General features: G+C 40.9%; 1 protein-coding gene across 1 annotated transcript in view; it reads left to right on the top strand.

Moving 5' to 3' along the window:
• LOC110554165 (zinc finger protein 431-like) overlaps nucleotides 1-5,018 on the top strand; it is a 30,166-nt gene extending 25,148 nt beyond the window's left edge. The window contains exon 5 of the mRNA XM_060382652.1: nucleotides 3,847-5,018. The gene's annotated coding sequence lies outside the window, so the exon portion shown is untranslated. The remainder of the gene's footprint in view (nucleotides 1-3,846) is intronic.
• The last annotated feature ends 4,743 nt before the right edge of the window (nucleotides 5,019-9,761 follow it).

Genomic DNA, 9,761 nt, shown 5'->3' with positions numbered 1-9,761 from the left:
CCTCAGGAGTCATTCCCAGAATTTGTGGCCAGAATGATGGATGCAGCAGGCAGGATATTTGAAGACCCGGAAAGGGTCCGGCCAATGATAGAACAGCTGGTGTATGAAAATGCTTCACCAGAATGCAAGGCAGTCATTATCCCCAGAAGGAACAAAGGACTGACAGATTGGATAAAGGTTTGCCGAGGACTCGGAGGCCCGCTTACCAACACCGGGCTGGCGGCAGCTATATTACAGAGCAATAACCGCCCAAGTTCTGAAAACAATAAAGTTTGTTTTAATTGTGGCAAAATGGGTCATTTTAAGAGAGATTGTCATGTGTCTGTGCAAAAGAAAGTTCCTGGGCTTTGCCCTAAGTGTAAAAAAGGCAATCACTGGGCTAATGAATGCCGTTCAATTAGAGATATTCAGGGAAAGCTTATCCAGCATGAGAACCCCCCCTGATGAGAGGAATGAAAATATTCCAAAAAACGGATTTCAGGGCCCCAAGTCCCAGGGCCCCAGAAAAAATGGGACACAAACAGACAACAGGAGGGCTTATCCAGCTATAGAGCAACCAGAAGATCAGCAGGCCTAGACCTCCGTTCCACCTCCCAATTCTTATTAATGCCACACATGGGGGTGCAACCTGTCCCAGTGGAGTTTGAAGGTCCCCTGCCTGAAGGAAGTGTCGGTCTTATTCTGGGTCGCTCCTCTCTCACTTTAAAAGGACTTATGGTCCATCCTGGAATTTTAGATCAGGATTTTACGGGACAGCTCCAGGTGCTTTGTTCCTGCCCCCAAGGTATATTTTCTATTTCCCCTGGAGATAGGATTGCTCAATTAGTCTTCCTCCCAAGTCTTCATGACTGTTTCCCATCTACCGAAACACCAAGGGGCACAAGAGGACTCGGTTCCACAGGAACAGATTTTGCTCATTTGGTAGTTGATCTTAAGACCAGACCTACCTTACAATTACAGATAGAAGGAAAAGGTTTTACTGGTATTTTGGACACCGGGGCTGATAAAAGCATTATTTCTTCCACCTGGTGGCCTAAGGCGTGGCCTGTTACACAATCATCCCACTCCTTACAAGGGTTGGGATATGAGGCCAGCCCTGCAGTTAGTTCACGTTCTTTGAGGTGGCAAGCACCGGAAGGTCAAACAGGAAGTTTCATACCATATGTTCTTCCTCTCCCTGTCAATCTCTGGGGAAGAGATATTTTGCAGGATTTAGGATTAGCATTGACCAACGAATACTCTCAACAGGCAATTGATATAATAAAAAGGATGGGTTATAAGGAAGGAAGAGGCCTTGGAAAACAGGAACAAGGGAGATTGCACCCGATTTCACAGGAAAATAATACAGGGAAACAAGGCCTGGGTTTTCATTAACTGCCATTGAGGGTTCCATGCCCATATCTTGGCTCACAGAGGAAGCCGTATGGGTTCCTCAATGGCCCCTTTCCTCTGAAAAGCTAGAAGCCGCTACAAGGCTGGTTAAAGAACAGGTACAGCTTGGTCATTTGGAACCATCTACTTCCCCCTGGAATACACCCATTTTTGTTATAAAAAAGAAATCAGGAAAGTGGAGGCTTCTCCATGACCTGAGGGCTATTAATGCACAGATGCGATTATTTGGAACAGTGCAACGAGGCTTGCCTCTGCTTTCAGCCCTGCCTAAGCAATGGAGAATTATAATAATAGACATCAAGGATTGTTTTTTCTCCATTCCATTGTGCCCACGAGACAGAGATTTGCCTTTACCCTACCTGCTGTTAATTGCCATGAGCCAGACCAGAGATATCAGTGGACAGTCTTACCTCAAGGCATGGCTAATAGCCCCACCATGTGTCAATTGTATGTGCAGATGGCTCTTGAACCAGTTAGACAGCAATTTCCTTCCTTGTTGCTGATTCATTATATGGATGATATTCTCTTGTGCCATGAGGAGTTAGCCATCTTACAAGATGCGTATCCTTTGTTGCAAAAAGCCCTGCAACCGTGGGGATTGCATATTGCCACTGAAAAAGTCCAAATTTCAGAAGTGGGCTCCTTTCTAGGGACTGTTATTTATCGGAACAAATAGTTCCTCAAAAAATAAAAATTCGCAGGGATCATTTACATACCTTAAATGATTTTCAAAAATTATTAGGTGATATAAATTGGCTTAGGCCGTTTTTAAAAATCCCTTCTGCTGAATTAAAGCCCCTATTTGATATTTTGGAAGGGGATGTTCATATTTCTTCACCCAGAGCCTTAACACCGGCTGCAAGCCACGCCCTGCGAGTGGTAGAAAACGCTTTACAGGATGCCCAATTAAAACGTGTAGATGAAACTAAGGCCTTTGACCTGTGTGTCATTAAAACTAAACATTTACCAACTGCTGTATTATGGCAAGATGGGCCCTTAGTGTGGGTTCATCCCAATGCCTCTCCTACAAAAATTATTGAATGGTATCTGGATGCAGTCGCTCAACTCGCACTTCGTGGGTTAAAAACAGCCATTACATACTTTGGGAAGGAGCCAAAGTCTTTAATAGTGCCTTATACGGCTCACCAAGTTCAGGTATTAACTGCTACCTCTGATATTTGGGCGGTGCTGGTTACCTCTTTTAGTGGTTCAATTGATAATCATTATCCAAAACATCCTATTTTGCAATTTGCTTTAACTCAGGAGGTAGTCTTCCCGCATGTAACGTCCTAAAAGCCACTTCGGGATGGACTGGTAGTCTATACAGATGGGTCAAAAACAGAAATAGGAGCTTATGTGGTTAATAATAAAGTTATTTCTAAGCAATATCATGAGACCTCGCCTCAAATTGTGGAATGTTTAGTAGTGTTAGAAGTTTTGGAAAAATTTCCAGGTCCCTTAAATATTGTTTCTGATTCTAGTTATGTGGTAAATGCAACCAAAATCTTAGAGGCTGCTGGATTAATTAAAGCGTCTAGCAAGCTTGCAAAAATTTTTCAAAAGATTCAGTTTGCCTTAATTACCAGAAGATCCCCTGTTTTAATTACACACATCAGGGCTCATTCGGGTCTACCGGGGCCCATGTCCCGTGGAAATGACCTGGCAGATCGAGCCACAAAGATGATTGCATTTGCCCTCCTTTCAAATTTAGAATTGGCTAAGGAGTTTCATAAAAGATTTCATGTTACAGCTGAGACATTGCGTAATCGATTTAACATAACTAGAAAGGAAGCCAGAGATATTGTTACCCAATGTCAAAATTGCTGTCAGTTCTTACCTATGCCTCATGTTGGGATTAATCCCAGAGGAATCTGTCCACTACAAGTGTGGCAGATGGATGTTACCCACATTTCATTTTTTGGTAAACTTCAATATTTGCATGTTTCTGTTGATACTTGCTCTGGAGTCATGTTTGCTTCTCCCCTGACTGGAGAAAAGGCAGCCCATGTTATTCAACATTGCCTAGAGGCATGGAGTGCCTGGGGAAAGCCCAAAATTCTAAAAACTGACAATGGGCCAGCCTATACTTCTCAAAAATTTAAACAGTTTTGTCATCAGATGGAAATAACCCATCTGACAGGTCTCCCCTATAACCCCCAGAGTCAGGGCATCATTGAAGGTGCTCACCGCACCCTAAAATCCTATTTAATAAAACAAAGGGGAGGAGTCCAAGAGGCTCTGCCCTCAGTGCCACGAGTGATGGTTTCACTGGCACTCTTCACTCTCAATTTTTTAAATTTGGACAGTCAAGGCCATTCGGCTGCTGATCGCCACTGTTCAGGGCCTAACAGGCCCAAGGAAATGATTATATGGAAGAATGTCTTAACTGGACAGTGAAAAGGCCCGGATCCTATTTTAATAAGATCCAGGGGAGCTGTCTGTGTTTTTCCACAGGAAGAAAACAATCCATTCTGGGTACCGGAGCCCCTCACGTGAAAGCTCGTGACAGCTGAAGATGATCTTTCAACAGACACACCTGCTACTGCTTAAAGAATCAAGGACAGCGAGGAGGACCACTAATTCTACTCGAGTGGATTCATTGCCCACAGACTGGCTTTACCCTGGGTTTCTTCTGCCTTTTCTTACTTCAGATTGGGTGGGGGCGGAATGTTTGGTGTAGCATTGTGTTGTGGCTTAGTGTTTTTTACTCTGGTTGTTCTGCAAACTCAATACCCAAAACAAACGTGACTAGGTCACAATCGCGCAAGCACTAGCACCCTTGGAACAAGGATCATCTCCCAAAAATTTGGTTATCCATGTTAAAAAATTAAAACAGACTGTGACACTCAGTCGATGCACCTCAGGGGTTTCACCCATTGCACTGAGTCGATGAGTGATCCAGGTTAATGTTGCCTTTGCCTAAACGGTTATGGTACCTAGATAGGAGGGTGACAGCTCTTGCACTCCCTGGAATTTTATTCCATTGCACGGGAATGAGTGTCACCTCCTTTTTAAAATGTGGTACCTAGATAGGAGGGTGACAGCTCTTGCACTCCCTGGAATTTTATTCCATTGCACGGGAATGAGTGTCACCTCCTTTTTAAAATCTTCTCCCCTAGCCCCTGCACCCAGAGAACTCGTTTCCATTGCACCTGGTGGGGTAAGGGAGTAATCTAAAGCTCTTGATCGCTTACTCCCCAAAGAAGGAGTTTGCTTGATCGAGCTTAGGGCCCTCTTGTACCGTGCTTATAGGCTTTTAGGCAGTTTTCATTTATTTATAACGAAAAGGGAGATGTGGAGAGCCGAGACTCAGACGCCACTAGGTGGCGCTGACATCTCGCCCTCAAAACTGTAAACCTCCAGGGCGCATGCGTAGATTGCGTAAGCACGCTAAGAATTGCGTAGGCACGCCGGGTAAGAGTGAGCAGCCAATCAGGGTATTGACACGTCACAAGCCCGCTAAGCATAATGGGCCCAAGTCATCAGGCGGGGTAAAAGTGAGCAGCCAGTCAGGGTATTCACACGTCACTCAGGTGCGACCCGGGCTTATATAAACAGCGCCACATCCGGGGCTCTCTCTCCTCTCCTTTCATCGTGTGACTAATAAAGGTTTTGTTGCAGAAGAATTCCTGTGGTCGCGTGCGTTTCTGCCGGCGAAACACTCACGCAGCTCCCAACAGTCACTAAGTTTGGGGAACAGAAGCTGTGATTAGGAGCAGTCTTTATGTTTGGGAGAACAGATAAATGATGGAAGCTGGTCAGTTATTGGGAAGTCCCCAGCTCCTCTAGGATAAAAACCTGAACTTAGTTCCAACCTATGTTTAAATGGAGGCTATATTGGTTGGGTTTGTCTGTCAGCTTGACACAAGCCAGAGTCATCAGAACCTCAGTTGAGAAAATGCTTCCTTGAGATTCAGCTGTAAGGCATTTTCTCAATTAGTGACCAATGGGGAGGTCCCAGCCCATTGTGGGTGATGCCATCCCTGGGCTGGTGGTCCTGGTTCTATAAGAAAGCAAGCTGAGCAAGCCATGAGGAGCAAGCCAGTAAGTAGTATTCCTTCATGACCTTGCCTCCAGATTCCATCCCTACTTGAGTCCCTTTTCTGGCTTCCCCCACTGAGGGACTGTGATCTGGAAATGTAACCAGAATAAATCCTTTCTTTCAAACTTTTTTTGTGGTCATGGTGTTTCCTTGAACCAATAGAAACCCTAAGACAGAGGCTGATAACAAAAAGGCAGTACTTAAGTTTTTCTTTTTCACTTGTTCCCAACATTTGCATATCACAATCATTTTTTTAATACATAAAAGAACATACATTGGAGAGAAGCCCTATAAATGTAATCAATGTGACAGAGCCTTTTCATAACCGGTGCCTATGAATAATCAACTTGGTAAAGCCTTCGCGTGTAGCAGTAGTCTTCAAAACATGAGAGAAACAGTAGTCATATTGCAGAGAAACCATATAAATGTAGTCAGGGTGGCAAAGTTTTGCACTTCATACAAAAAACTTTAGTGTAATCAATCTGTTAAAGTCTTTGCATATCACAGTTGTCTTTGAGGACCTGAAAGAAATCATACTGAAGGGAATCTATGGCTATAAAGGAATTGGTAAGATCTTTAACCCACACACTTGCATTCAGTTACACAAGATTATTTATTATGGGGAAAAAAAATCTGACGTGTCAACAATCTTTTCAAGCATTATGATGTCCTTCCTTATTTTGTTTGCACTTGCAAACCTATATGGACAAAAGCCCTATAAATATAAACAAGGTAACCCTTTTAGAGTTCACAGTTTCCTTCAATTACATGAAATAACTTATCCAGGTGAAAAACTTTATGGGTGTGTATTAGTGCCTTTTCTGTTTCTGTGAGAGAATACAATATCTAAGGCAGCTTATAAAAGTTTAGTTTGGCTTATGGTTTGAGGGATATGGGATCACCATGAAAGTGACAGTGCAACAAGTGTCACAGATGGCAGCTAAAGCAGGTCTGAGAGCTCATATCCTCAACCAGCAGCATGAAACAGAAAGTAGAACTAGAACTGGTATGCAGATGCAAACTCTCAAGTCTACCACAAGTGACATTTTCTCCTGCAGTGCAGCATTTCCTAAATATTCCCAAATGATATTATCAACTGAGAAGGGTTGATTTTTCTGACTTGAAGCCTACATGCTTGCTTTGTGTTACCTGAACCAATTCATGATAAAGAAAAACTCTGTAGTATTGTAATCCTTTAGGTGCCTCAACACCTGAATTACAGGAATGAATGCTTACACAAAAGCAGTCATGAGTAAAAATTTGTTTAACAGTTTTTAAAAATTTTAATTATGTGATGTCAGTATATATATATATTTATGTATATGTGCATGCTGGTTCCCAGGAAGATTACAGACATTTAGATCTTCTTGTAGTGGGAATTACAGGAAGTTGTCAAAAACATGACCTTGGTCCTGGGAATGAGCTTGTTTTAACTGTTCAGCCATGTCTGTTATTTTAGATATTTTAAAGCCTTTATATATCATCTTGATGTCAGGAAATAGGAAAGGACTCATTCAAGAGAAAAGCCCTATTTATGTAAATGATTTGATAAAGACTTTAGATATCATAGTTGTCTTCGGGTTCATGGGTTCGGGTTATTTTATCATTTTTTTTTCATCACTGCCTTAAAGGAAGTAAATTATCATGTTCATTCAAATGTAATAGAGATCACCAATTGTGGTTGTGACTTATATTTTGAAACATTTGGAATAGGTATTGAAGTTTGCTGTATGTGTGGCAAATCTACTTACAGAAGTTAATTAGGCCATTCTTTCTGTGCCTTCTGTTCATCTAGTACATTTGGTGATAGGTATTTTTCTGTTTCAATGTATAGAATGGGGTCCCCATCATATCAGGCAGTATGTGATCATACTTTTCAATTAAGGGTGTCTGTGAAAGGGTGGTAGATGGTTGTTCCTGGTTTTGGTTTTTATACTTTCACAATTCCCTTGAGGTATTGTTTATTATCTAGCCTGGCTTGGGTGTCAGTAATTAGTCATGGTTACATTTGAACTCTGGATTCTTATGTGTGAGCCTCATGAGTACAAGTCCAAGGGTAGAAAATATACCCTTAATGTGTCCTATTTTGTCAATAATTTTAACAATGGTAATGTTAAAATGCTTAATAGAAGGGAATATAAGAAACATTAAATACCTCATATGTGTATCCAAAGTAGTATTTTCATCTGTCTGGTAGAAATGTATTGAAGTAGGATATTCAGCAACATAGTTTGATTGGTATGGATATGTATAATTTGTTTTCCATGCTTCTTCATGTTCCCATTAGTTGCCATTTGGCATGTCACCTTGAAGTATCACTTCTAAGTGAATTATCTAGAGATGCTAGGTAATGTGACAACAATGAGATTTAAGAAAGAAATCTCTCTCCCTACTCCTCCCGTGTATGTGTGTGTGTGTGTATGTGTGTGTGTATGTGTAATGTGATTATGGGTTTTTAGGCCATGACAGATATGTGGAGAGTGGAAGAAAACATTGTGGGGTTCACTTTGACTGTCTTTATATGGTGATCAAGGTCAGGTTGCCAGCTTTGTACACCAGAGACATTTCTCACTGAGCCATTTCACTGATGCTCAGAGAAGATTAGTTGAAACATTACATCAGTAAAATATTGTCTTTTTTTTTTCAGATTGTAAGCATTGTCATTTAAGAATGGAAGAAAACAGGACAATTTGCATAAAAAGTCTTATTTGCAAATGAAAATTTTATACTGCTAATTTTTTTTTTGGAATGTGTTAGTTTATTCACGACATTAAACATTTGTTCATAACACTTTCTCAGAACCACAAACGAATGCCAGAGAATCGTCACAGTGGATGAAGTTGGTTACTGCTAATCCTGATTACCTGATTTCAATCTCTGGGAGATCCACATTACTCCTACAAATTTTTCCCTTCTTTCTACACTTGGGCTTTGGCGTATGCACACTTACACACCAGCACATACATAAATAATTTTTAAACCCAAATAAGGGTCAGTGAGGTCACTTGAATCAAATGACTCCCTGTGTTTCATGTCTAGAAATCACATAGAAGTAGATAATACACAGCAATAATTTGTCCTCTCACTGCCACATACACACCATGGCACACAAACACATTCAAACACTTTTAAATGGGTAAAATTAACAAAGCAAAGAAATTAACACAATTATTGAGAACATATAAAATGATTTACCAGTTTCAATTATTATTGTAGAATTTCAGGAAGTATTACTGTTCATCAAAACAATGATGGTTCCTTTTAAATTTTATTTTATCCTTTCATTCTCTGATTCAAAGATAGGTCTTTTAAAAATATAACTCAGCTGGGCATAGAGGTGCATTCCTCTAGTCCCAGCACCTGGGAGATGGTGGATCTCTCTTAGTTTGAGGCCGGCTTGGTCTACATAGTGAGTTTTGAGACAGCCACAGGTATGTAAAGATATCCTGTCTCAAGAACATTCCAAAAAGGAAGAGTATATCTCAAATTATGGAAAATATCCTAATATAATCTGACTGGATTCTGACTGGTTTCAACAAAACCTTTTGCTATCTTTGCTCATATTGAGAGAATCGTGTTAACATTGAAAATAAACAATGTGAAGAGTCCATTCACAGAGGGATAGAAATCCACTGAGTCTTTCAACAGCCATCTAGCAGGGACTTCATCACCTTCAAGTAATAGGTGAGACAGGAGGAAAAAGCGTTATAACATTTGGAATCTGGAGAGTTAGTAGTACTGCTTCTCTGATATACCCAAGTTTGGTTCCTAGCACCAACATCAGATGGCTCAGAACTACCAGGTCCGGGACATCTGTGACATTCTTCTGGCTTCCTAGTGCCAGAAATGATGAAATACAAATGGTGAAAAGACACACACACACACACACGATTTCCTATTGTAAAGTTTTCTTCATGTATATGTTATTTTTTTATAATTAAAATTGATTTAATTTAGATGCATAGGTTTTGCCACTGTGTATATCAAGTACATTCCAGGTGTAAGTGGAGGCCAGAAGAGAGTACCTGATCCTCCGTGATTAGAGTTACAGACAGTTGTGAGCTGTCTCTTGGATACTGGGAATCAAAGCTTGGCTCTGTGAATGAGCATCCAGTGTTCTTGGGAGCTGAACCCTCTATTCAACCCCATGAACATGTCATCGATCTCAGGAAGGTATGAATGGTTAATCCTAAGTTCATATTTACCTCAGCCTGATGACCCAAAAGAAATATAAGATTGATAGCATCAGAAACTAACTTAGACTTAGTACTTAAAGAAGTTTCTCAACCCAAATCTCCACAAAATTAGGGAAGAGTTAAACAAAACA

Source organism: Meriones unguiculatus, chromosome 4 (assembly GCF_030254825.1).
Source record: "Meriones unguiculatus strain TT.TT164.6M chromosome 4, Bangor_MerUng_6.1, whole genome shotgun sequence".
Lineage (NCBI taxonomy): Eukaryota > Metazoa > Chordata > Mammalia > Rodentia > Muridae > Meriones > Meriones unguiculatus.
Note: the sequence above shows the minus strand (reverse complement) of the source record. Positions and strands in the feature narration are given on the sequence as shown.